Raw genomic sequence first — 24502 nt, 5'->3', positions numbered from 1 at the left:
GTTCTCATGGGAGACTTCAATCACCCTGATATCTGCTGGGAGAGCAATACAGTGGTGCACAGACAATCCAGGAAGTTCTTGGAAAGTGTAGGGGACAATTTCCTGGTGCAAGTGCTAGAGGAACCAACTAGGGGCCGAGCTCTTCCTGACCTGCTGCTCAGAAACAGGGAAGAATTAGTAGGGGAAGCAAAAGTATATGGGAACCTGGGAGGGAGTGTCCATGAGATGGTCAAGTTCAGGATCCTGACATAAAGAAGAAAGGAGAACAGCAGAATACGGACCCTGGACTTCAGACAAGTCATGGACGACAGGAGAGATTCCAGAAGACTGGGAAAGGGCAAATATAGTGCCAATCTATAAAAAGGGAAATAAGGACAACCTGTGGGAAATTACAGACCAGTCAGCTTAACTTCTATACTCGGAAAGGTAATGGAGCAAATAATTAAGCGATCAATTTGCAAACATCTAGAAGATAATAAAGTGATAAGCAATGGTCAGCATGGATTTTTCAAAAACAAATCATGTCAAACCAACCTGATAGCTTTCTTTGACAGGGTAACAAGCCTTGTGGATAGGGGGGAAGTGGCAGACATGGTATATCTTCACCTTAGTAAAGCTTTTGATACTGTCTCGCATGACCTTCTCATAAACAAACTAGGGAAAATCAACCTAGATGGAGCTACTACAAGGTGGGTGTATAAGTGGTTGGAAAACTATTCCCATAGCTTAGTTATCAGTGGTTCAGTCAAGCTGCAAGGACATATTGAATGGGGTCCCAGAGGGATCAGTTCTGGGTCCAGTTCTGTTCAATATTTTCATCAGTGGTTTAAATAATGACATAGAGAGTACACTTGTAAAATTTGTGGATGATGCCAAGCTGGGAGGGGATTACAAGTGCTTTGGAGGATAGGATTATAATTCAAAGTGATCTGGACAATTTGGAGAAATGGTCTGAAGTAAATAGGATGAAATTCAATAAGGACAAATGCAAAGAACTCCGCTCAGGAAGGAACAATCAGTTGCACACATACAAAATAGGAAATGACTGCCTAGAAAGGAGTATTGTGAAAAGGGATCTGGGGTTCACAGTGGGCCACAAGTGGGTCAACAGTGTACATTGGTGCAAAAAAAAAGGCAAACATCATTCTGGGATGTAACAGCAGGAGTGTTACAAGCAAGACACGAGAAGTAATTCTTCCGCTCTGCTCCATGCTGATTAGGCCTCAATTGGCGTACTGTGTCCAGTTCTGGGTGCCACATTTCAGGAAAGATGTGGACAAATTGGAGAAAGTCCATAGAAGAGCAACAAAAATGATTAAAGGTCTAGAAAATATGACCTATGAGGGACGATTGAAAAAATTAGGTTTGTTTAGTCTGGAAAAGGAAAGACTGAGAGGGGATATGATAACAGTTTTCGAGTACATAAAAAGTTGTTACAAGGAGGAGGGAGGAAAATTGTTCTTCCTGTCCTCTGAGGATAGGAAAAGAAGCAATGGGCTTAAATTGCAAGGGAGATTTAGGTTGGATATTAGGAAAAACTTTCTAACTGTCAGGGTGGTTAAGCACTGGAATAAATTGTCTAGGCAGGTTGTGGAATCTCCATCATTGGAGATTTTTAAGAGCAGGTTAGACAAACACCTGTCAGGGATGGTCTAGGTAATACTTAGTCCTGCCATGAGTGCAGGGGATTGGACTAAATCACCTCTCAAGGTCCCTTCCAGTCCTATGATTGAAGCTAAATTTGTCATGTGTTGTAGCTGCTATCACCACTAATGGTGGTGCCTTACGAGGGAAATCTTTCTGATGCTCACAAAAGCAACTAAGCATAGTACACACAGAGCTCAATTTAACTTGATTTATTTTTTTTTACACTCATTATTTATTTAGGAAGTATTAACAGGCTTACAAATCCCTGGCATGTAAATATCAGAAACTAAATAATAATAATTATAACAGCAAGCTCTTGTTTAAAGAGACATTATACGGACTGACCCACCAGGCTATGGAACAGAGATACTGAGCCAGTTCTGTGGAACCATCTATTTGGCATCCAGCAGAGCTCAAGAAGGAAAGACATCTCCGCTGGTCCCTGAATGCAGAGCAGCATTCTGGCTGCTCTTAACAGTACCATATGCAAATACCTATTCTAGCAACTGCGAACATTGAAGTATGGCTGCACCGCTCCCATACTAAAACAATGTTTGTCTGTTGCATTCTGGGTTATATTGATTTGTTATCTTACAAAACAGAATTTATGAAGGCTTTAGACATTTTAAAGACACTTGCGTAATTTTTATTTTTTCCCCCCAAATATGCTTATAGTCATTATTCAAACAACATTAACCTCAAACCTCGCTTACAAGTTGCATGAACATTTTAAAAAAATGCCAAAATGAAGTCTTCCATCTATTTATATCTATCTATCTGCAATAACTATGGAAAAAATATACAGATCCATCATATTGCTGGTACGAGAGGAGCTATGATTAATAAAGGTAATAACCAGAGGACCAAATCATGATCCACTGAAGTCAACAGCAAAACTCCCACTGACTTTTGTGTTATCATAATTTGACTCTTTAACACACTGCTTCAGTGGTGGATAAGGTCTTGTGCAGGGGCTGTACCTGGATCTGAATGTCACCTGTAGCTGCAAATACCATGTCTTACAAGATCCCACCTTCAATGCTTCTGAAGGAAGAGGTAGTGGCAGGAATAGTGTACAGTTTTAGTGTACAGATTCATCTAACCTCTCTCTCTCTAAATTTTGAAATGCTAGCAGTGCAAATGAAGAGGGAGAAGCAAAATGTGTCTAGTGTCTAAAAAGCACTGTTAAAAACAAAAACACCTTTGTAAAAGCATATCATTGTCTAAAATTCTCTCATCACTTCAAGAGCTACTAGCTAGATATTTGAGTACAACTAAAGGGGAAAAATGATAGAGTCTCACCAAATGAGTGAGAACTGGCAGGTCTGCAGATCTCAGCACTGTCTCCATTGCCAAGCGTCATGCTTCATACAGAAGACTCACGCATCAGGTGTCCAAATCACACTTTTATTTCACTCTGTATAAATCTCACACAGAGAGATATTGACAAGGTTTGTTTTATGCCAGTACAACTGCTCCAGAAAGATTGCTCTGATGGCAATGAGAAGACAATGTTGGTAACTAAATCAGCATGGGTGCGGTTCTAATTTTTGCAGCAGATATTCAGGTTATACAACAAACCAGACTGCCAGTGTCACCACTGGGCCTCACCTCTTCTCCAGCAACACTTCTGTGGGACGTTGTGGGAACTTCAGCAGTCTAAGCAATCTTTTCTGTACTGTGCTAGCAAATCAAATACACATTGACCTTAGCATTACTGCTGCTTTTAGGGTCTATAGCAGCTTCCTTCTTTTTGTCAAATAATCAATACATTGAAACCTGTTATGTGACAAGCCATGTTCAAATGGTTTTTAATATGCTTTGTGTCTAGTGTGTTTGCTTTTCTTCTGTTTCATGTTTTGCATTCACTTTTATACAAATGTTATATGTTTTGTTTAATTCTGTCTATATTATAATCTATTTTGTCATGTCTGATTAACTTCTGCTTGATAAACTTATTTTGCTGTGATCCTCTTGACTCCATTCATATCTACTTGGAGCTACAGGGATAATTCATGTGCCCAGAACACAGCCTGAGTAACCAGATAGTGTGCTGAGAACATGACAGCAGGGGAGCTGCTTGCACCTATAAGATTCTTGCACCCCTGCACTCCAGGGTCAGAAATAACCAGTAAATCTAGATCCTACCTCTGCTTTACCAAGAACTGTATCAGAACTCATAGGGCACTATCTGCCCACAGAGTTGGCAGTGATGTGAGGATCTGCCCCTAAGTGAAGGTATATCCTCATGCAAAAGATTTGTCCCTAGATTCAGTCATCTTCCACTGTCAGCTACACCAGTTCACCTTATCACTGAGAAAACAGGATTTCTTCTTTGTATCAGAGAACAGAATTTGGCCTGCACCATTTTACCTAACATAATTATGATATCCAGCCATTATTTAATTTCTTCATATTCTCTGCAAACAAGTGTATACATACAGTGACAGAGGAAGGAATATCTGCAATATTTAAAGTAGTCCCACTATATCTTTGCATCTTGACCATGTTTTTCTCAAAGTGCCCTCTATGAGTAACTCTCTAGCACTGAACCCACCACACCCAATTTTCTTTTTTTTAATAACCTGAGAATTAGTGAAGGCTCACGGATCTACTGTCATAGAGCTGGACTGTTTAACCATTTGTGCAATCTCTACAGCATACTACTGAGTGACCTATGCTACTGGGCTAGACCTGACAATACTTTACAAAACTCAAGAACATTTGCCTTAGAGACTTCAAGTCCTTTTCTTGCTTGGTGGTTCTCCTCTCATTGCATTAGCTAGCACCCCTGATCTGCCCACCGCTATGATGCCATGTCCACTTTGTCTGCAGGCTCACTACCTGGAAAAGCTTTGTAATTAAATGTGCACTGCAATCACTCCTTTCAGGGAAGCAGGCTTCTCTCTGGCAGCATGTTTCTAGAGGAACTTTTCACAGAGGAAAAAAAAAGTACACTTAAAGATGTTTTCTGACATTTCTTGACAAACGTGCTAGGGAGGCAACTAAAAATCACTCCACTTTCCTTAAAGTAGGAATCCTTGAAAAAACACATTTTCCAACATATTGCACATTAAAATATATTTCCCCCACCATGAAAGTCTCTTTTTATATCATCGTACTTTTTAAGTTCCCGATTCACTGGACTGAATATACTATAAAAGATTTTCCCCTTAAACAGCTAAATGATATATACAACATACTGCAGCTGAATCGGAATTGTACTGAAACAACTAGCATAGTTAATCAAGAAACTTACATTCCTCCCCAAGTAAAATGGTGGGTTTCTTCCCCCTTTGTAGTTATACAGTTGCATGAAGTTTGATTCAGTGTGTATTTTCATGATAGCTACAGCCAAGAGAAGCCTAGCTGCTATACTACTATAATTTTGTTTACAGTATGCTTTAAAATGTTCCTAGATAACACCTCTATTTGTCAGTGACACAGCAGGGAGTAAATGAAAATGTTTATTCAGACCCCTCAGCAGAAAGAACTCCCTTAATCCACTCACTGAGGAGATAACACTGTAGGATTACAATAATCAACTTGCAGCATGTCCTCTATTAGGGCACTAAAGCCATAGCATTTCATATCCACTAGGAAATATTTCTTTGCTTATATAATATGGTGACACACTTTCAGCCCCTTGAGATCATCTTTTTCAACCCATGCCAATCCCTCAAATTGTTTCTATATCAAATGGCTAACATTAAACTAAATACTGCAATTTAAAAACCATGCAACTAAAAGAAAAAATTGTTTGCAGTGCCCATCATTGATTTAAGTAATGGAACAATGAAGGACAGATGTTAACATAGTAAAGCTTCTAAGCTTCCTCATAGGGAAAGTGTTACAAAGAACTGCTTGTGAAGGACTCTTATTTAAATGTAGATACAAATCTCCAATAATTCATCCCTAAAATCTTTTAAAATAGCTATTAGTGTGTATAATGACCTTTTAAAGTGATTGCTATGTGGATTCCACCCCAGCTAAGGAGGGCAGTGTCCACTGATTCAGGCAGTGGAGGATTTCTCATTCAGTTATGGAATTTTAAAGTTTTGTTAAAATACATGCCAGGAGGGGGGGCAGTTTAGATAATTCATTCAAACTTGGCTTTTTTCCATGCACTTTTCTAAAGAAAATTTGAAGTGTCAAAAATACATATCTGGTGCTCATTATTAAATGCTAAATACCACAGTGTTTTGAGCTGCCTTGTGGCCATTGTAAAGAAACAGGTGTTCTGATAGATTATAAAGTGTGAGTCAGATGATGTGCAGAACAGAATTTTAATGAAGCTGCTAGCACAGTAGTCTGACTAGCCTTTTGAACATGATGCTAAAACACTGAAAGTAGTCTTAAAAAGAGACAAATAGCAGTAACACAACTCAAAAATCCTCATCAGCATACACCAAGGGAATGTGACACAGGAACTTATTAAGCAAGGTATCATAACAACACCACTGAAATGGATTATGGTATGGTCTGTAGTAGATATAGGCATGAGTTAAACATTATGGGCAAGATTCTCAGCTAAGGCTAAGAATGCATCACAATTTAGGGGTGGGGTGGGATTCAAAGGAGGCATAAAACTCACTTTTGCTTTCCCTTAATCCTTGCGTTATTCTGTGCAAGGTTTTTCTCTGGAGCAGCCTAAACTGTGGTCTAATTTAGGGGCCAAAACAGCTGAGCATAGTGGAGAGGCATCCTGGCTAAGTCACATTCCTTCAGCTTCCCCATACTGATAGCAGATGGTGTAGGAGACTGTACATTGACACAAGATCCCCACACGCTGCAGTGATCCTCCCCAAAGCCAGGCACGCTAATTTTGCAGTGTAAAACAGCCTCACCAAACCAAAAGATCTGGCTATATAACCATCCAAATCACTCCTTTGTATCACATTTCAGCAAAGACTCAAAATGATTTTGAAAGTTTAAGCAAAGCCATTTTGCAACTGACTTTTAAAAAAAAAGTAAATATCTCTTTTTAAGTTCTGTATCTCAGAAAAGTTTCTCAGATTTAAAGCAAAAATTCCACACACAAAAAATATAATACCACATTTTAAAAGGAATATGGTGTCTGAGAGAGAAACAGAATTTGAAATGGAAATTAGTCCATCATCCTTCAAATATACCACTGCACAGCTTTACTCACATGAGTTGACAAGGGGACTGAGTAAACTAACACATGTGCATAAACATTTGCAGGGTCCGGGATTGAGTTACATCCTTAAGCACTGATCCTGAAAAGATGTACATGGATACTTAATTTTAAGCATTTGAGTAGTCCGACTTCTTCAGTGGGCTAAAGTTAAGCATGTGTTTAAATTTTTATCTTTAAGGACCTTTACTATAGTTAGACTACTGCATCTGATACTATTACTGTATCTAAATCCATCTGTGTAACATACATATTATCCTATAATTAAAAACAGCTCCTATTTATATGCATCGATCATTTTAATATAATTTCTTTTATTACACAATTTATCAAAGGCTATTTGCTCCCTATGAATCAAGCATACACGATCAATATCAATGAAGTGTTTCTGCAAATATCTATTGTGCACTTTGATTAACACAGAATTTAAGTGTTCCCATTTTTTACTTCCCACACACTCTTAGACATATGCTGTTTATTTTTTAAACTTTAAAAAGTGAGCATTGAAATTACTTCTGTTACTTGTTAGTGAGGATTTCTTTAACTTGTTTTTAGAGACAACATGTATTTGGGCTTCCGTCTTCCAGAGATAATTAGTGAGAGATGACACAGCATTAGGGGAAAAGAAAATCTGCTCATCATCATAACTCCCAAACTTAAAAAACTTCATGAATAACATTAAAACAGAAATATGTGTCACATTGTACTATTCAAATATAAACTTTTTTTTTAAGTCACTCATGGAGATTTTGTTTAGACTGAAATTAAGGACGCAAGATTGCAACAGGTTGTCAGGACCTAGATTCTTGCACAGAGAGGCAGAACTAGTCTGCTGACTTTCCCTGACAGGCAGATCAAGTGAAGGTCTATTAGTTCTAACCCAGATATATAGAAAGTTTTGAGTATCTCTCTGATACTCAGCAGAGGATGATGGCTTGAGCCCTCATTGTTATGTGGCCATGAAAAAGGCAAATGTGAGCCTTTGATGCATCAGGTGAGGTGTTTCCAGGAGATAGAGGAAAGAATTCATGCCAGTGCACAAGACACTTGTAAAACAATTCTAATCGCTCACTTTCAATAAGGAGAAATCCAATTTCAACAGGTGAAGAAAAGGGCTACTAGGATGATCAGGGGAACAGAGAACCAATCATATGAGTGGAGACTAAAAGAGCTTGGCTTGTTTAACCTAACAACCTATGAAGGCTGAGAGGGATAGGATTTCTCTCCATAAATATATCAGGGGATAAACATCATCAAGAGAAAAGGTATTTAAGATAAAGGACAATGTTGGCACAAAAAACAATGGGTATAAACTGGCTGTGAATAAATTTGGGCTGGAAATTAGAAGAGTTCTAACCATTAGAGGAAAGACAGGTTCTGGAATAGCTTCAAATAGGAGTAGTAGGAGTGAACAACCTAACTACCCTGAAGATGGGTCTTCATACATTTATAAATGGGATTATATTATGAGGTTGCCTGTGATAGCTGGGGACTGGACTTGATGATCTCCTTCAGTCCAATGTTCCTACTAGGGAGAAGAAAAGGGACAGGGAAAGAGGGGTCCTACCTTGAGGAAAACATGTGTTCAGTCAGCCTGCTACCCATTTTTCCCAGTTCAGCTGACCAGTGCCTCCTTCAGGTGGCCAGAGTCTGCAGATTTTTGCAAAAAGAGCAAAACCAAACAGTCTTGTAAAGCCAGGACACTGAGACAGGTTTTGAAAACCAAAATGGTCCAAGTGTGCAGGAACATGAAGTCACCCTATCGGGTAGGGAACTGTGTGGAAGCTTACCATGCCACTGTGCTCTGTTTGCACTATGCATAAGTAGAGATGGCTTCAGCTTCCTTGAATATCTATAATTTCCTCCAGTAGGTGTAGATGGATTGCTATCCTTACTCAGAACAACTTTATAAGTTGTTTTATAAGTTGTACTGTCAATCTCCTGACAGTACAACTTATAAAACATAGGACATAGGGATTTTTAAAAAATGAAATACTGATTTTTAAAGGTTACAACTTTCAATAGGTATATTTTCATCTCTTAGTTTTACCGTTGTTTTCTTTGGGTTTAGTTTTCCTTCTGGATTTAGATGTTCTGGTTGGGTTTAGGTGTTAAAAGGATAATGTCAACTCAAATTTGGCTCTAAATTTGGATTGTGTAAAACAAGATTTTAGGACACTTAACAGAAATGTTTCCGTGATTATCCTTTTCTCCAATTAATTGTTTTTAAACAATTAAAACAGTCCCCTGAAGTGTTTACAACCTCATCATCGCAGCATGAAGACATTGAAATTGAAGCTGGCTATCAACAAAGTAAAACCGATTTCCAAGCTGTAAAAAGTACAAAAAGAAAACTAATGAAATAAAAAAAGAAAACTGGATTGTTAACATTCTTTCAGTTTTAATAATCCAAGGTGCTACTAGTAACCAAGAAAAGGATCTATGTATAAATTTATGGAGCAGCTTCAAAGATTACAAAGGAGCTAAACTGATTTATGCCAGTTGAGGAGTTGTTCCATCATTGAGCATTCCCATTTATTAACAAGGTTGAGAATATACTTGTAAGCAATGGGGTAATGATTATAGACCTAGTTACATACTTTTTTTTTAAGGGCAAAAAATTGGAACAACAAATGCACATTGGGATAATACACAAAGAATTTACCACACTCCCACATTTCCCAATCTCACTCTAATCAAATCACATGACATTTGCCTGTGTTTTGAACATATATACTGCAATCCAAATGAAAACTGAATGAATTGTTTATGAATGATACAAAGAAAACTCCTGTGCACCTTGAACGTCTGTATTTTGTGCCCTCTGCTGCGAATGCAGCACACCTCCAGAGAGGTGTGCAGCACCCTCCAGTCCCCTTTAAATCAACTGGAGACAATGAGAGCTGAGGATGCTCACTCAGCAAATCAAAGAACACAACCAGCGCTTTGCAAATTGAGCCAATAATCAATCAGCTTTTCTTTTCTTAATTTTTTTTAAGGACTTCAGGGTTTGACATTTCAGCACAAAATGGACACTTTAGGCACTTTACAGTCAGGTGCAAAAAATATACTGCAGAGAATTTTATTAAGGAATACCCTGAATAGTCAGTCAGGTGGCTTCAACAAACAACAGTATTTCAGCTGGATATCCTCATCCACAGGAAGTTATCCTAAGAGGTTTTTAGTTACTTTTCCTGTATAGTGTGCATGGGGTCAGAGAACAGAGATCACTGAGAAGAGGAAAAGAACCCTCAATGTGAAGTATTTTTTTCCTATTTTATCTTAAGGCTAACAGGAATTCAACAGATATTCTAGGTTACTCCTTTACTGTTAACTTCATTTTGGCAATGGTTTTCAATCCCCAAAAAATGAATTTATATGGATTGAAACTTTACTAATTATTTTTTCCAAGAATAAAAATATCTCGCTTCTAAACCTGTTAAACCTAACTCCACTTTCTCTCAAAATCCATGATATTCTGCTTGTTTCTATAGTAATCCGTTCAAGTGTGTGATCACTCCAATTAAGAAATTTTCACAATTTGATTTTAACATGGTTGTTTTACATATACATACTCACCCATCCTTCTGTTCTGAGAATGGATTTTTTTTGGTTTTTGTCAAGATCAATCACGGGGGGACTACCTTATAAAAGCAGGAAGATACACTTGATGTGATACAGGAGTAATTAAAATATGTACTCTCAAAGGGCCTGATTCTCCTTTTATTTAATTCAATGAAAACAATTCTCAATAGTGCAGGATCAGGCCCAGAATGTGTAAACATTCTGAAGTCTCAGCATTAGTGTGGCTTAGATACAGTTAGATTATATTTTAAATAACTATTATAAATGTTCCACACAAATCACTTGCCCACAGAGAGTAGGCAGGAGTTTGACAGTGTTGCCAAAGAAATGTCAGTGAATGAAACCCAAGTACCTACATTTACTACTGAAGAACAATAACCTCTTCTAATTACTGTGCAGAAGTTATTGCTCTCATATTGTAAATACCTAACAACCAGTTAACCCTTTAGATGTTCTAAGTGTTGTAAGTGTTCAGTTCTCGAAATTAAGTGACAAGTGGAATGGTGCTTTAAAATTAAAAAAAAAATGAGGCTTAAAAGTGATTATACTCGGAGTCAATTATATACTTTAGTTAGCAGTGCACCCATCTGCAAGGAAATAGTCTTGTTATAACATTGCCATTTTTGTTCATAAAATTTTCCAGAATACATAAAAGATTAATCAAACAAAAAGTGGTCATATACCTTTGATTTTTCCACAAAAAGCAATCCTTTTGGGACATCCATTTCATGCTCATTTCTATAAAATCAATTGTCTCACTTATTTCAGTAAAGTAAATAAAAGATAAATGCGAACTATCCCAAAGGAATGTTTGTTTCCCCCCCCCTCAGTAGTATCTAAGATAAAGATATGAAAAATCACAACTACATGCCTGATTTCAAGTACCAGTTTGTCCACTGCACATCTTGCAAAAACAATGTATCCAAAATTCAAGTAATCAATGTACATTTGACCCTAGACCTGCATTAGCCTACTTTGGGTCCAGGTCCCACTGAAGTCACCTGCCATCTGCCTGGCTAGCTCTCACCTGTGAATAGTGTATCTATTCCCAGCAGCTATGGAGACCATATGGAAAGGGCAGAGTTTGGAATTAAAGAGCCAACCACAGAATGAGAAAGCAGCACCACCACCATAAATGTTGCCCTTCTATGTTAACCTACCGTAGAGCAAGGGAACCACTTCCTTCCTTTTACTCCGAGCCTCATTCAAACCAGCTGTCAGCCTACACAGGCTTAATTCCTGAATGGGACAGAGCATCTCATCCCTAAGAGCCAAGGGCTTGTTCCTGTTCCCATGGAAGTCACTGACCTCAGTGGGAGCAGGAGCAGGCTCTAAAGACTCATATTCAGTTACATGAAAGTAAAGCCTGGTGAGGAAATCTGTGCTTATTCCATTGGACCAAGGTACATAATTTCCTGGTAGTGTGGCGATTTCTCTCTGGATTCCAGTCTCTTTCTCCTTCAGTGCCTTGATTGCCGTAAGTGGCAATTAGAAGGAACAAAGTCACTGACACACTGCCTCAGGGAGGGTTGCAGCTGAGTAGGCATCCAAGCTCCTCAGCTCCAGTCACTACTGCACTTAAACAGACCTTCAGGACCAGGATTCATCCATAAAATCAGACGCCAGGTGGTAAATGAATTATCTGAACACAAAAGGCAGCTCTGCATTTTTTTTTGACGCTAATAATTTTCAGAGGATTCCCTAATCTAAAAGGCATCCAAAAATGGTACAATAAGGAACAGCTGTAACATAGTCCGTTGGAGCTCTGTGTTTTTGATTCCTGAGCACCATTTCAGCAGCACAAATGATATTTCCCACATGTCCCTCCTCTACACAAAAATATGATGGAAGCTCTATGAATTAGTGATGCGTTGCTTAGACATATTTTGTAAATTTAATAAATTCTTCATGAGGCAACAGAGTGACATGAAAGCTTCCTACACTGATGCCATGTAACTATGCATAGTCTCATCTGAGCAGCTGAAAGTTACAGCATCTTCAGAGTATATGCTAGTATACACCTGACTTGTAGTCAGGGAACAGAGGAGTCAGGCAGTAAGAAAATCTAGGACTCACTTCATTATATTTTCAGTCCTCTTTAAAAGATATTCACAAAACAGACCAGTGAAAGACAGAACATTATATATCAGAGTAGTTTTAGCCATGTTGTTCCCAGGGTATGAGAGAGACAAGGTGGGTGATGTAATGTCTGTTGGTCCAATAAAATACATTACCTATCCCACCTTGTGTGTCTGAGCAAATTACTTAGTAAGTCACTTGCCCAACAGGCAAAATATCTGAGGCCTGATTCTCCACTCTGACTCCAGTTTTATACTGGTGTCCTGTCCTCCACTGAAGTCAGTGGAGTCATATAGCACAAAACTGATGTAAAGAAGTGGAGAATCAGGCTCATGAAGTGTAAAGCTAGAAGTGATTTTTATTCCATTTTATAAATACCGGAGTAATGGAGCACAGACTAACAGTAAAGGGCTGTCTCTACGCTATCACCTGCCTTGGAAAATTGACTATTGTAAAGCCAGTTTCTGCTCAACACATGAAGCAGTGCATGCCGCATATCTAACAGCAACTTCAAAGTTCTTTCTTGGGCAACGAAAAAAGCCAGGCAGAAGACTACAGCACATGCACTCTACTCAGAGGAACTTCATTAGAAAGTACAACTTTGTAGGGCCAACAAACATAAGAAAGAAGAACAAAAAAGCAAACGACGTGAGATACTAATAATTTGAAAAGCAGTTCCTATAATATTTATAGTAGCACCACAGCTTTCCAATAAATTTTAACTAAGTCCAGATGGTCTTTTCTTCCCCCAAATGTCAGAGGATTGCTATAACTTCTCATTTGCAACTAAATATACAGGACAGATCCACTTCTGCCTTGCAGATGCACTTCTTTGACAATCAGACACAGAATTAAACATGAACATTATACAGAAACCAGAAACAATTCTTAAAATGAACCCTAAATATGCTGCACAAGCACAAATTTATAGATTGGTTAGGATTTTTTATTTTTTCTTGGTTGACCCTTATAAGGCTTGACCCTGCCAGGTACTGAACATGCTGGCTCATATCTAGGAAGGCCCCTAAGCACGTGCTCAATATTAAGCTCAAAGTTACAATGACTTCAAAGTACACAGGTACTTGAAGTTCAGAACATGCTTAAGTGTTTTGCTAGATCAGGGCCAGAGTGCTCAGCAACTGGCAGAGTCAAAGCTCATAATGAACAAAGTTTGAGCATGGCTTCAATCAATGGGACTACGCACCAGAGTAAATCTAAGATCATGCGTAAATGTTTGCAGGATCAGGGCACTGTTTGTTTGGAACCCTGTTGAAATTTTGTTCTTTTAGTGGACTCAAGCTGGTATCAATCAGAAGATCTTAAAACTCAAACATAACGCTGTGCTTTGTTTCCAAAGGTTAAGAAATATATTGTCAATCTTCTTAGCAATTGGCTTGTTTCAAATGATAGGCTCTATTTGTTCTCACAAAGACTATTCTTATTATTCCTACTATGCCATAAGTGTGCATAGCACTTACAGAAAGATTAATCACCTTATGAGTTTTTCTTAGATATGTCACTGCAATAGTGAGCTGTGCATGATTATTAAGGCCTATAAATTCCCCTGTCATTTCTAGGAACCACTGATTTCACCCATATAATATATCTGGTTCCATCTTAAATGAAAAATCCACAGAAAAGAATTTCATTCCTTAAGATGTACATTAACTATGTGACTGAGTACTGTTTTAAATGAGGTGTATCATATTTGTAAATCTGCCCAGATCTTGGGTGCATATTTTAAAAGAAAACTAAAATAAAATATTTACATCATGGAGAAAATCCCAAAAAATTATCAGCCAGTGGTAAATTTGCTTAATACAAAAACATGATTTCAAGGTTTGTAATTTGAACACATTAAAATAATAATACATGCTGTATGCTAGGCATCCAAATCACTTTTAGTAATGCAAATCTTTGATATTTGTTATAGATTCAGTTATTTATCTTCCAAAGTAATTGAGGCCAAATTAACACATCACTACAGAAAACATTCATTCACAGAGCATATGTTGGACATGTCAAACTTGTTCAGGGGAGAGGGTCAAATTACATTTTTAATTATGGTCTGTGGGCCTCAGGACTACAGAAATTAAGTCATCTGCTACTCCTCTTGATCAAAGCAACTCTCCCATTTATAACAGCAGATTTGCACAAAGACTGAGGCTAAAATGTGGCTGTTACTCACTAATCAAGCCCCTGTTCTTACAAGGAACTCTGCACAGACAGATCGCTGCTTGTGCTCACACCGTCAGCATCTCTTTTTTGAGAAAGGTGTAGTAGTTCAAATACGTTTACGGTTGTAGCAAAGATTTGTGCATGTATCGGGAGGGGAAGTGACAGTAAGTGAGGAGGAAAGCAAGAGACAGATCCAGCTACACCAACCTGAATGACAAAGACAACACTACAGAGCTAAAAATTTAATGTCAGCAAAGGCAGATGTGTGGTGTGCGTAGCACACACAGGCTATATTAGTCAGTGTGATGCATGTACCAGTCTTTTCTGAATATATTGTTCCTTTTCAAGGTAATGACCTACACATAGAAGCATATTTCGGAGTTCTCTTGTGCCTCAGAGAAGGTGACGTCCACAGGCTAACGGGCTAGTAATGACAATGATGTTAACAAGCACGTTTTATCCAGAAGAATGCCACAGCATTTTATGGAGAGTACGCAATACAATGAAATAACCTCATCCATCCAGTAACACAGCCATCGCTGATGAGATTCATGATTAGATGGACATAGCAACAGTTTAGGAAAGAAAAACTCCTTAGTCAACTGAAATTAAAATTAAAAACTGATTTTGTGAGCATGTGTGCGCACACGCGTGAGAGAAAAAAGCTATGGGTTCTTTAATGGCCACACTCCCTGCTTTAAGTCTCATCCAAAACACATACATCTTCTCAGCTGCATAATACCCCCTAAAACCAAGATGGGGCACTGGTTCAATACTGACTCAAAGGCAACAGCGGTAGTCTATTGAATAACCAGCAGCACTTCCTGTAGCACTTAGATCAGAGACATCAGCGGAAAACCAAAGTAATGACCAGGCCAAACACTAACTGGCTTATGAGATCACAGCCCAAGGTGGTATGGCTCATGGCCAGAAAGATGATTTCTTAGCTACAAAGGGATACATCCTGACCAACCTGAAGCCTGAAAACTGCCAGAAGATATTTCAAAATTATACAATTTTGGACCAAAGGAAGCCTGGAAATCACAACGTTTAGATTTATAACAAGACAAGACATGACAAAATAAAAATGGAAAGGAAGTGGCAGCACATCTCTTTGCATCATACTAGCATACCCCGTGGAACAGCAATATTTTCCCATAGCATTCAATACAATTATCTAGGTGAGTAAAGGATAGTTGAAGTACAGCCCTGTACATATACAGCACTATCTTATCCTGGATATTTTCCTCAAGCCTGCATGTGTATGCATTCATCAAGACATGCTTTCTAATTTAATTGGCCTGCAGTTTACACTCATAACCAAACAAAATTAAAATAATGAGTTTCACTCACAGGACTCCAGCACATAGTTTAATTTACATAGATAATTAAAATCACCACCTCGACTGTCTTTTCTTCGTATCTGGTGCAGTATTAGCAAACCTAGATGGTGGGATATTACCCATTTTCCAATGCAATTCACCCAGCCTTCCAAAAACTGAAAATGTTTATTTTTCAGAAAATTAGAGTAGTTTGACCAAGTTTTCATGTGATATTCAAAATAAAGCATTTTTTTCTAGAGCTACTTCCACTAAAATTATTTCCCAAATCTGTATACTGTAAGTTAATGAATGTAGCAAGTGTATTTTAAGCTCTTTTTGAGCCAGGTAACTCCAGCTGAGTATTTTGGTAAATTTATTAAGAGGGGCTGTATCTCTGGCCAGCATATTTTCATTTAACTAATCATTCATTATTAATGTTATTATTTATATTATTTTGGATCAAGATTTTCAAAAATGGATGCCTAGATTTGGGCTTCTGAGTCCATCCTTAGGCACCTAAATGAGGAGGCCCATTTTCAAAAATGAGGAGACTCCTGAAGCTGGGCACAGTTTTAACACACACTTTTGAAAATCCTGGCTCTAAAATCTGGAGACTCCAACTGGTTTAGAGCCACAGTGTACTTGGGCTGTACTGTACAAACATGTAGTTTAGTGTCTCGGCCCCCTAAGAGCTTAAAGTCTTATCTTTAGAAGTGGAATGTAATAATTTTCCAGTTATATTGCCAGGTTCACATTTAGGTAAGCAGATAAGCAGCCCTAACTCCACTGTTACTAGTAGCATTTAGCCACCTACAATTTCAGGGTAACGCCAGTAACTGTGATATTACTATGTTTCACTTTTGCATTGTATTCATAATAAAGCATTTTGGCTCTGACTCATTTTTAATTCTCCTATACCTCAAAATAGTCTCTGCTGTCTATAGCATTGTTTGGCAGGACTGAAGAAAATCAGCTGTGATTAGAATTGACACTAATGACACTATCTAGTTATGACTTATGCCTAACTAGAACTGTATTGTCCAAGTAGATCCTTAGTTAAAAACAGTGTAATTGACGCCTCTGAATCAATCCAAAGTCTTATTTCTATATTTTTCAGAGGAACTGTTCCAAATGCATTTTCATTTAAAAGTTTGAGTGAATTGCCAACCCCCCCACCCCTGCCCTAGAGGAAGTCATACAGCATGAGATACCGAGATGGAGATATTCTTCTTATCCGAAAGCACCTCTACAAACATCGGGAGGAGTACAGCATTGCCATTCATCCCTTTATTAATTCCTGAATAAGGTGCCATGAAACAACTGTATCTAGAAGGGATACTGATTTCCAACCAACGCACACTGAGCCTCTTTGGACAGATCTGTCTGAGAGAAGAAAAGCAAACAAAAATCTACTAACAAAGACTAAGACACAGATTTAGCAAACTTGTATGCACGTAATACAACACACATAAGTTCTACCACTAAGTCAATGATATCACACATATGCTTAAATGTTTGGCAAATTGGGCTCAAAATTCCAAGGGCAAAATTGTGACTTGCCCAACATGGTTGTGTATGGCCGTAATAGCATGCAAGGTGCCCTATCACTCTGCAGTGTGGCTGCCTCACATCACTAGTAAAGGGCAGGAAGAAAACAGAGTATGTCTATACTACCCACCGGATTGGCGGGTAGTGATCGATCTATCGGGGATCGATTTATCACGTGTAGTGTAGACATGATAAATTGATCCCCGATCGCTCTCCCGTCGACTGCTGAATGCCAGCAATGCGAGAGGCGGAAGCAAAGTCCACAGTGGAGTCGTGGCCATCGATCCAGTGCTGTGAGGACACAAAGCAATTTTAATTCAATCTAAGATACGTCGACTTCAGCTACGCTATTCTCGTAGACCAGGCCTGAGGGTGCTACTTTCATCTGTGTAGTTGGGTAGGAAGTAGGTGGAGCCTTGGCTCTGTATTCCCCCTCGTCTCATCATCCAGCAAAGCTGAGCGGGCACAAAAGGAGACTGGTCTGCTACTAGCAGCAACAGATTACTTCTCGAGGAGTGAAATGGGGGACATGGAAATCAGGTCAGGAACTGTGACTCTCAAAGTCACGTTCCTTCTCTGATCTGTTCCTGGGGCCCCTTACTCCTGGTCTTGGGCAAAGTTGCAATCATGCCCCAAAAGAGCAATACTGGAGGATAGTAAGGTTAGGTCAAGCTGGTCCATTCATAGTATTATAAACTTTTTCAGAGATGTGTAATAATTTACCTGCTTGAAACAATATCAGGCTTCACTAAATTAAAATGAGTTCAGTAGAGCACAGTTCTGAGTTCTTTCACCCTCTTTTAAATGATCCAATTATAAATTTTGAAATGGCCTCTAGCAACTTGTTTTGTCTTAATAATGTGTATTAATAATTAAATTATAATTTTAACTTTAGAAAAAGACATATGCCTGCTGATTGAATAATTATCTGGAGACCCAAACCTACATAAACAATTTAATTTGGATTTTATTTAATTTAGATTCAGGAGCATGCATCATTTTCAGAACATTAATTAGAAACATATGAAAATAAAATCTTGAAATGATTTTAAAAGAAAAACACTTTGCATGGTTTGTGTATGACCCTAAATCAATCTCTTTAGACTCCTAGAAATTAAACAAGAATTCAATGAAGCAAAACTGTTAAAGTAGTAGTTTTAAAGAGCTTTCCTCCTTTTCACACACCCATACTTATGTTATAATGGGACTGGCCACCATTCACGAGGCATGCATTCAATAAAATTCTTGAGCGGTGTTATGTTATACCCAGACAAAATCTGTGTCAGCAAATCTGTTATTTGATTACTGACTCATTTACTAAAAATAGTTACAAAAATTAACTTCAAACCAGCAATCTGCTTCACTATACCAATAACTGCAAAAACATATTTTAAAAAAACCTCTCCAATCTATGCAAAATATAGATGCTTACTTACTGCTGCCTAATATGAGCAAGTTAATCAGCAGTTTCTCAAAAGGAATACACCTATTTTCTTCTTTGGGACTGAGTGCTCTCCAACAGAAGGAGGTTGCAAATCTAGTCCTATGTATGCAAATCAAGAATGGCTCAGAGCTCCAGCTGCACCATCTACACAGCTATTTTTAGAGCACTAGCATGAACCCCACTAACACAAATCCATGGACCCAAGCTGGGACACTCACTCCCAGATGCAGAGTAAACATTGCTGAGAGGACAGTTTAATTCTGTATATATAAATAAAGGGAGGAAAGGACCTAACAGAATTTTTTTGTGACCAGAACCTAATAAGAAGAAAAGCCAAACCTGGATTTAATGAAGACAGATAACATATTTTTGCAAAGTTGTCAAACTTTATGTACATCTACAATCCTCTGCTATGCTAGCTGAGCTGTGTGTTGCCATTTATCTCAAACAAGTTGAAGCAATATTTTTTTCTTACACGATACATATAATTTTTCACAGTACAGTTTTAAATCAAGCTTCAGATGTAGGAAACGAAAAGTGCAAAATCAATATTTTGAAGTATTATGGATTTTGCATATCTAAACAGTCATGATGAATTAGTTAGAGCAACAATGAACGGTAAGAAAAACCTACAGGCGATATATTGTTCTTGCAAGTTTTACATTAAAGCAAACTAAAACCCTCAAGTTATACTACGTAATAAATTATTGTAATAGTGTTTTGTAGTGCACAGTCATTTAAATAAGATTAATTTAGCAACTTTTAAATATCAATAAGTAATAAACATCTTCATGCATAGGGCATGCTCATTCATTCATGTGCTACAGAGTATACTCTAAAGTCATTTCTCCAATTAATTACAGCTTCATAAACCAAGGGCCTGCTTCTTATTAGGATTATTTATTCACATGCAGAGTCTGGAAGACTTCTTCCCCAGTTTTTATTTATTTACTTACTCTGTGTGTGTGTGTGTGTATATATATATATATATATGGGGGGGGGAATAAGAGCACTTAACATCAGGATCACTGTCAGCATTTAACACTAGAAACATCCCCCCTCCCTTTCCAACACATGCCCATGGTAAGTCATTTTATATCCCGGACAGGAGATATTAAGGTTAGTTCATAAATGTCCGCTGTAAAAAAAAATTAACACTAGTTTATCATACTCTGGTCTTTTTACCTGAAAGTGCTTCCAGTGCATTTTGTTCATAAACTCATAATGTCAGCAGAAAAAAACCCAAACTATATAGCCTATACCTATGCAATTTGAAATTGATTCAATTTCAAACAGCATGTTAATCAGCATTTCAGATAGGGGTCCTTAAGCCTGTCCTCATGGAATTTGTGATGAAATGTCTATGATGACCATATAAAATGCAGAAGAGATATCCAGGACACACAGTGACTGAGATACTGCAAGTCCTCTTTAATGAGAGTCCTCATAGCCCAACTACCGTAATGTGATCAAATGGTGAAAGCAATGACATTTAATAAGAGGCACGGTGGTAAGATTTCAAATAGTTAATCCTTGCCCAGCCTCCTGCTTCAGATGATGGTTCTGTACGATAAATTGGAAGCAGCAGGGGAATGAAGTAGAAGAGCGCTAGTCGGGGGACTATATAAGGAGGCCAGGTACCCAAAAGGGAGAGCTGCTATCAGTACTTTGTGGAGGGAGCTCTTGTGTTTAATTTTTTTTGGGTTTATTGTCCTCTTTCTTTTTTCCTTTAGGGATTCTGTGCCTCGTGGAGGGAATTGTAGTGTCCATATTGGAAAGAATTTTTTTTTTTTTTGTGCTGGGGACAGACAGAATAAGCCTCCAGCGACTGTTTTCTTACCACAATCCTGTTCTCTTCAGGTGAGAATGAAGAGCCAGCCCAAGTCCTTACATAGTGTCACAGGAATCATGCCCCAGTTCACTGAATAGTATTTCATACACCATTCTTTTCAAATTATAGGAATCCAGAGTCCAGAATAAAAGTAAAAATTAGGAAACACAAAAAACAAACAGTGAAGATTATAGGATGTGTGCCAGAGGAGATCCTGGAAGCATCTCTAACAGGAAAATCGATGCATAAGAAAGATACAAGGTAAAGGGAACACACAGCAGGCATCCAGCATTAGCCCACTAGAACTTTAGAGGTCATGACTTTCAGATAAAAGTGTGTTGTTCAGTAAGACGATACAGGAGCTCCTAAAGTGCAGGTAATTGTAACTGAGAGAGAATAAAATAGGGGAGAGCTCACTCCATGTCTAGGAATTCTTCAGATACCATATCACAGGTTAAAAGGATTATCCAGGGATGGACAAGACAGACAATTAAAAACAGCTACTACTTGACTAGGCTTCTATTTCCCTCGCTGCTACTACTGTCTGTATTACACTGAGTTACTTAGACTCCCTTTGCTTCTGTTTCCCAGTTATAAAATGGGGAATGATGATTACCCAGCTTTCCAAAGTGCTTTAAGATCAATGTGAAAAAAAATAAGCATAACTATTGCACACTTATTTATTTTTCTCATTACAAGAACAGTCCCTAATCAAGACTGGTGTGCCATTGTGTTAGATTCTGCATAAAGTCAGTATGAAAACAGTCTCCAGGGAGCTCACAATCTAATAATATTGTTAGTACTCTATTGCTCCTGTTGATTAAATGTCTTAAGCCAAAGCCCTTTGAAGTCAATGGAAAAACTTCCATCGACATCACTGGGCTTTGGATTAAACCCAAAATGTCACCAGAGATGTAAAGATTTGTCACACCATCTTTTGCCCTGTCTTGATGATTTAAAAAATAAAAAGGTCCCTTAAGGGCATATGATCAGAAAAATGGTTATGTGCCAGTAGTAAACTCTGTGATAAATATAAATATATATATATATTTTTATTTGGAAGATGGTTTATAATACTGACTGTATCAAAAAGTGAGTTCTAGATTCCATGGTGGGGTTTTTTTTGTGGCACAGGGGAGAAGTTGAAGCAAAATTATTTTAGCTTCTCTTTAGCTGTCCAATTATAAAAACATCCACAAATAAACCTTCCCCTTGTGTTCTGGTTTCCATTTTGGGTGAGTGTAATCCCCAAAGGGTTGGTGAACTTCACAACTTGTGTTGTAACCTTAAAGGAGGAAGGGGAAAATATTCAATTTTGAAAAAAAATGTATTTATGAACATTTAAAGGTGAAATTTTGTGCGATATGTTGGACTATTTCTATTCATCTTTTTATGATGATCTTAATCTAGAACAGAGAAAAACAATGAATGTGTGCAGTTCAAAGAGTCTTAGTAAAGAGACAGCTCAGTTAAGGCTTCCTGAGATAAGGATTACTCATCATAGCATTGTTTTTCTTTAATAAATAACAAGCAAGCAAAAAAGCTGGAAAAATAAATGCAAAACCAAATTCACAGTTCTACTTTGCCAACGTCTTGTTTAATTTCCAGCAATAATTGGTAGTTCAGGACAATATGCCAAATGGTGCAAACTGATAGCATTCTTAAGCTGTTTCAAGATGTTCTGTTCTGAAATGTTCAGCGCAGCACTTGGAAAATTATGTATGTTATTGAATGTAAACAAAACACAATCCTAAATAAAGTAATGAAATTAAATGGTTTATATTGCTTTTGTCTCCATTGATAAATTATTCAATCAGATGCATACAATTCAAAAACCAATTAAGTGCCATTTAATTATCACAACATTAAGGCAAAGAATCAAGAACAATCTCAAAAGGCAATCCAAAAAGTTAAGGTGTCTCTCACAATGTTATCTTGGCAAACTCCTTATACCTATGCAACATTTTCTGCTTTTATTTCCTCTTTGTTAAATGTAGACTTTGCTATGTTGTTTATATTACTGTACTTACAGGCTATAGCTCACACACAAAAAATGGTGGCTGTATTAAAGCTGCAGTAGAAAACAAAAACTTGGAATTTCCTGACTTTGGTGTGTTTGATTTCTCAATTCTAAAGTTGCATTACCGTAGTTTTTGCATTTAGCATAAACATTTTTGATATCGTACTGCCTTTCATGCTAAGGGGAGCCAAAGCACTTTACAACCCTATATGCAGACATTTTATATACCCAGTATGTTGCAATAAGTGAGTAATAAATTATCCAGAACAGAAGCATACAATCTTAAGCTATCAGTAGCCATTTATTCTTGAAAAGCAATCAGGGCTCTAACCTAATTTTAGTTAAATGTCATACTTTTTTTGGCCGTGATGACATGATTGGCTCCTGGATAGAGGATAGTTCTGCCAAATTTCACTTTGAGTTATTACATTCTGTTGTCTAAATTCCCTCTGCAGTTTGAATTAGATATGCTATTTTTCTTCAGATCCTTTTCTAAACTATTCTGTGGGTTTTTTTGTTTTTGTTTTTTCCAAATCTTCATTGGCCCTCCTTGTTAATGCACTGGAAACTCATAAGAACCCAAATAACCACAAATATGCATGTTGACGGATGAAATTCTTATTAGACCCTCTATTAGTTTGTTGTATTTTTTTTTATCTGCTTCCTAGCATCAACCTGAATTGTTTCATTTTGGGAAGTGGAGGAAGGGCAGGCATCTGTGGTCTGCAGTGGTAACATGTACAATAATATATGGTCCTTAATTGAATATAATAATGTAACTCAATCGAGGGCTGGTGCTAACATCATAAAACGTGACAGTGCAGCTCAAGCAATTAATGAATAGGAGTAGAACTTCAAGAGTTAATTGCTATCAAAGGATGTTTTCTGGGTTTATATATTGCTCCTAGATTACACATCATACCCTAGAGAAAATGATAGTTATAATTTTAAAACAAGGAAACTGGGACTAATCTTAAAATCTCAAACTAAATGCTACTGGAAAAAAGATCTATAATGAGGGACTGCCATTCAACTGACAGTGACAGAGAAGGATTACAATTTGTGTGATGTTGAGATTGCGTGATTGTGATTGTGATTGTGTGATGTTGAGATTCCGATGAATATAATCCATTTACAATTAAGGATACTCTGAATGTCTAACTATGAGGAAATCATAAGTGGTTGAAGGGGAGAAATACAAGAAGTCCAGATTTAACCTGCTGGATACAGCCAATGTTATGCCTGGCACTAGTAAATATACTGATGGTCAGTGCAATGGTGACAAATGGAATGATGGATCAAGGAATGAGCACCCTCAACCCAACACCACAGCACTGGTGCTTTGTGCCTGGTAGGATTGAGCCCTGAGCAAACATCAAACCAGTATTTCAAGGATTAGACAAGAAGAGATCCCGTAGAAATATAGGAATAAATCATGTCTTCCCTAATTTAATTTCTACTATTCTATGACAAAAAGAAGACATTGTCTAAAGCTATTTTTAAACATATTGCACTTGTATTAGTGGGGGAAGGGTCTCTGCTTATTTAGGAACAAAACTGATTTCCTTAGGTACAATGCATTAGTAATCCTCTTTACTTGGAAGCCGGGGGCGGGGAGGGGGAACAACACACAACACTGGTTATATAATCCTTTACATAATCTTCAAGTCTCTATAAAAATCAAGAGACA

General features: G+C 37.7%; 1 protein-coding gene across 2 annotated transcripts in view; it reads right to left on the bottom strand.

Annotated features, from left to right (window-relative positions):
* Nucleotides 1-24502, bottom strand: part of TENM2 (teneurin transmembrane protein 2) — a 2274099-nt gene that overhangs the window by 605458 nt on the left and 1644139 nt on the right. The gene's annotated exons all lie outside the window — the stretch shown is intronic.

This window comes from Gopherus flavomarginatus, chromosome 7 (assembly GCF_025201925.1).
Source record: "Gopherus flavomarginatus isolate rGopFla2 chromosome 7, rGopFla2.mat.asm, whole genome shotgun sequence".
Lineage (NCBI taxonomy): Eukaryota > Metazoa > Chordata > Testudines > Testudinidae > Gopherus > Gopherus flavomarginatus.
This window is presented reverse-complemented; position numbering and strand designations above follow the sequence as displayed.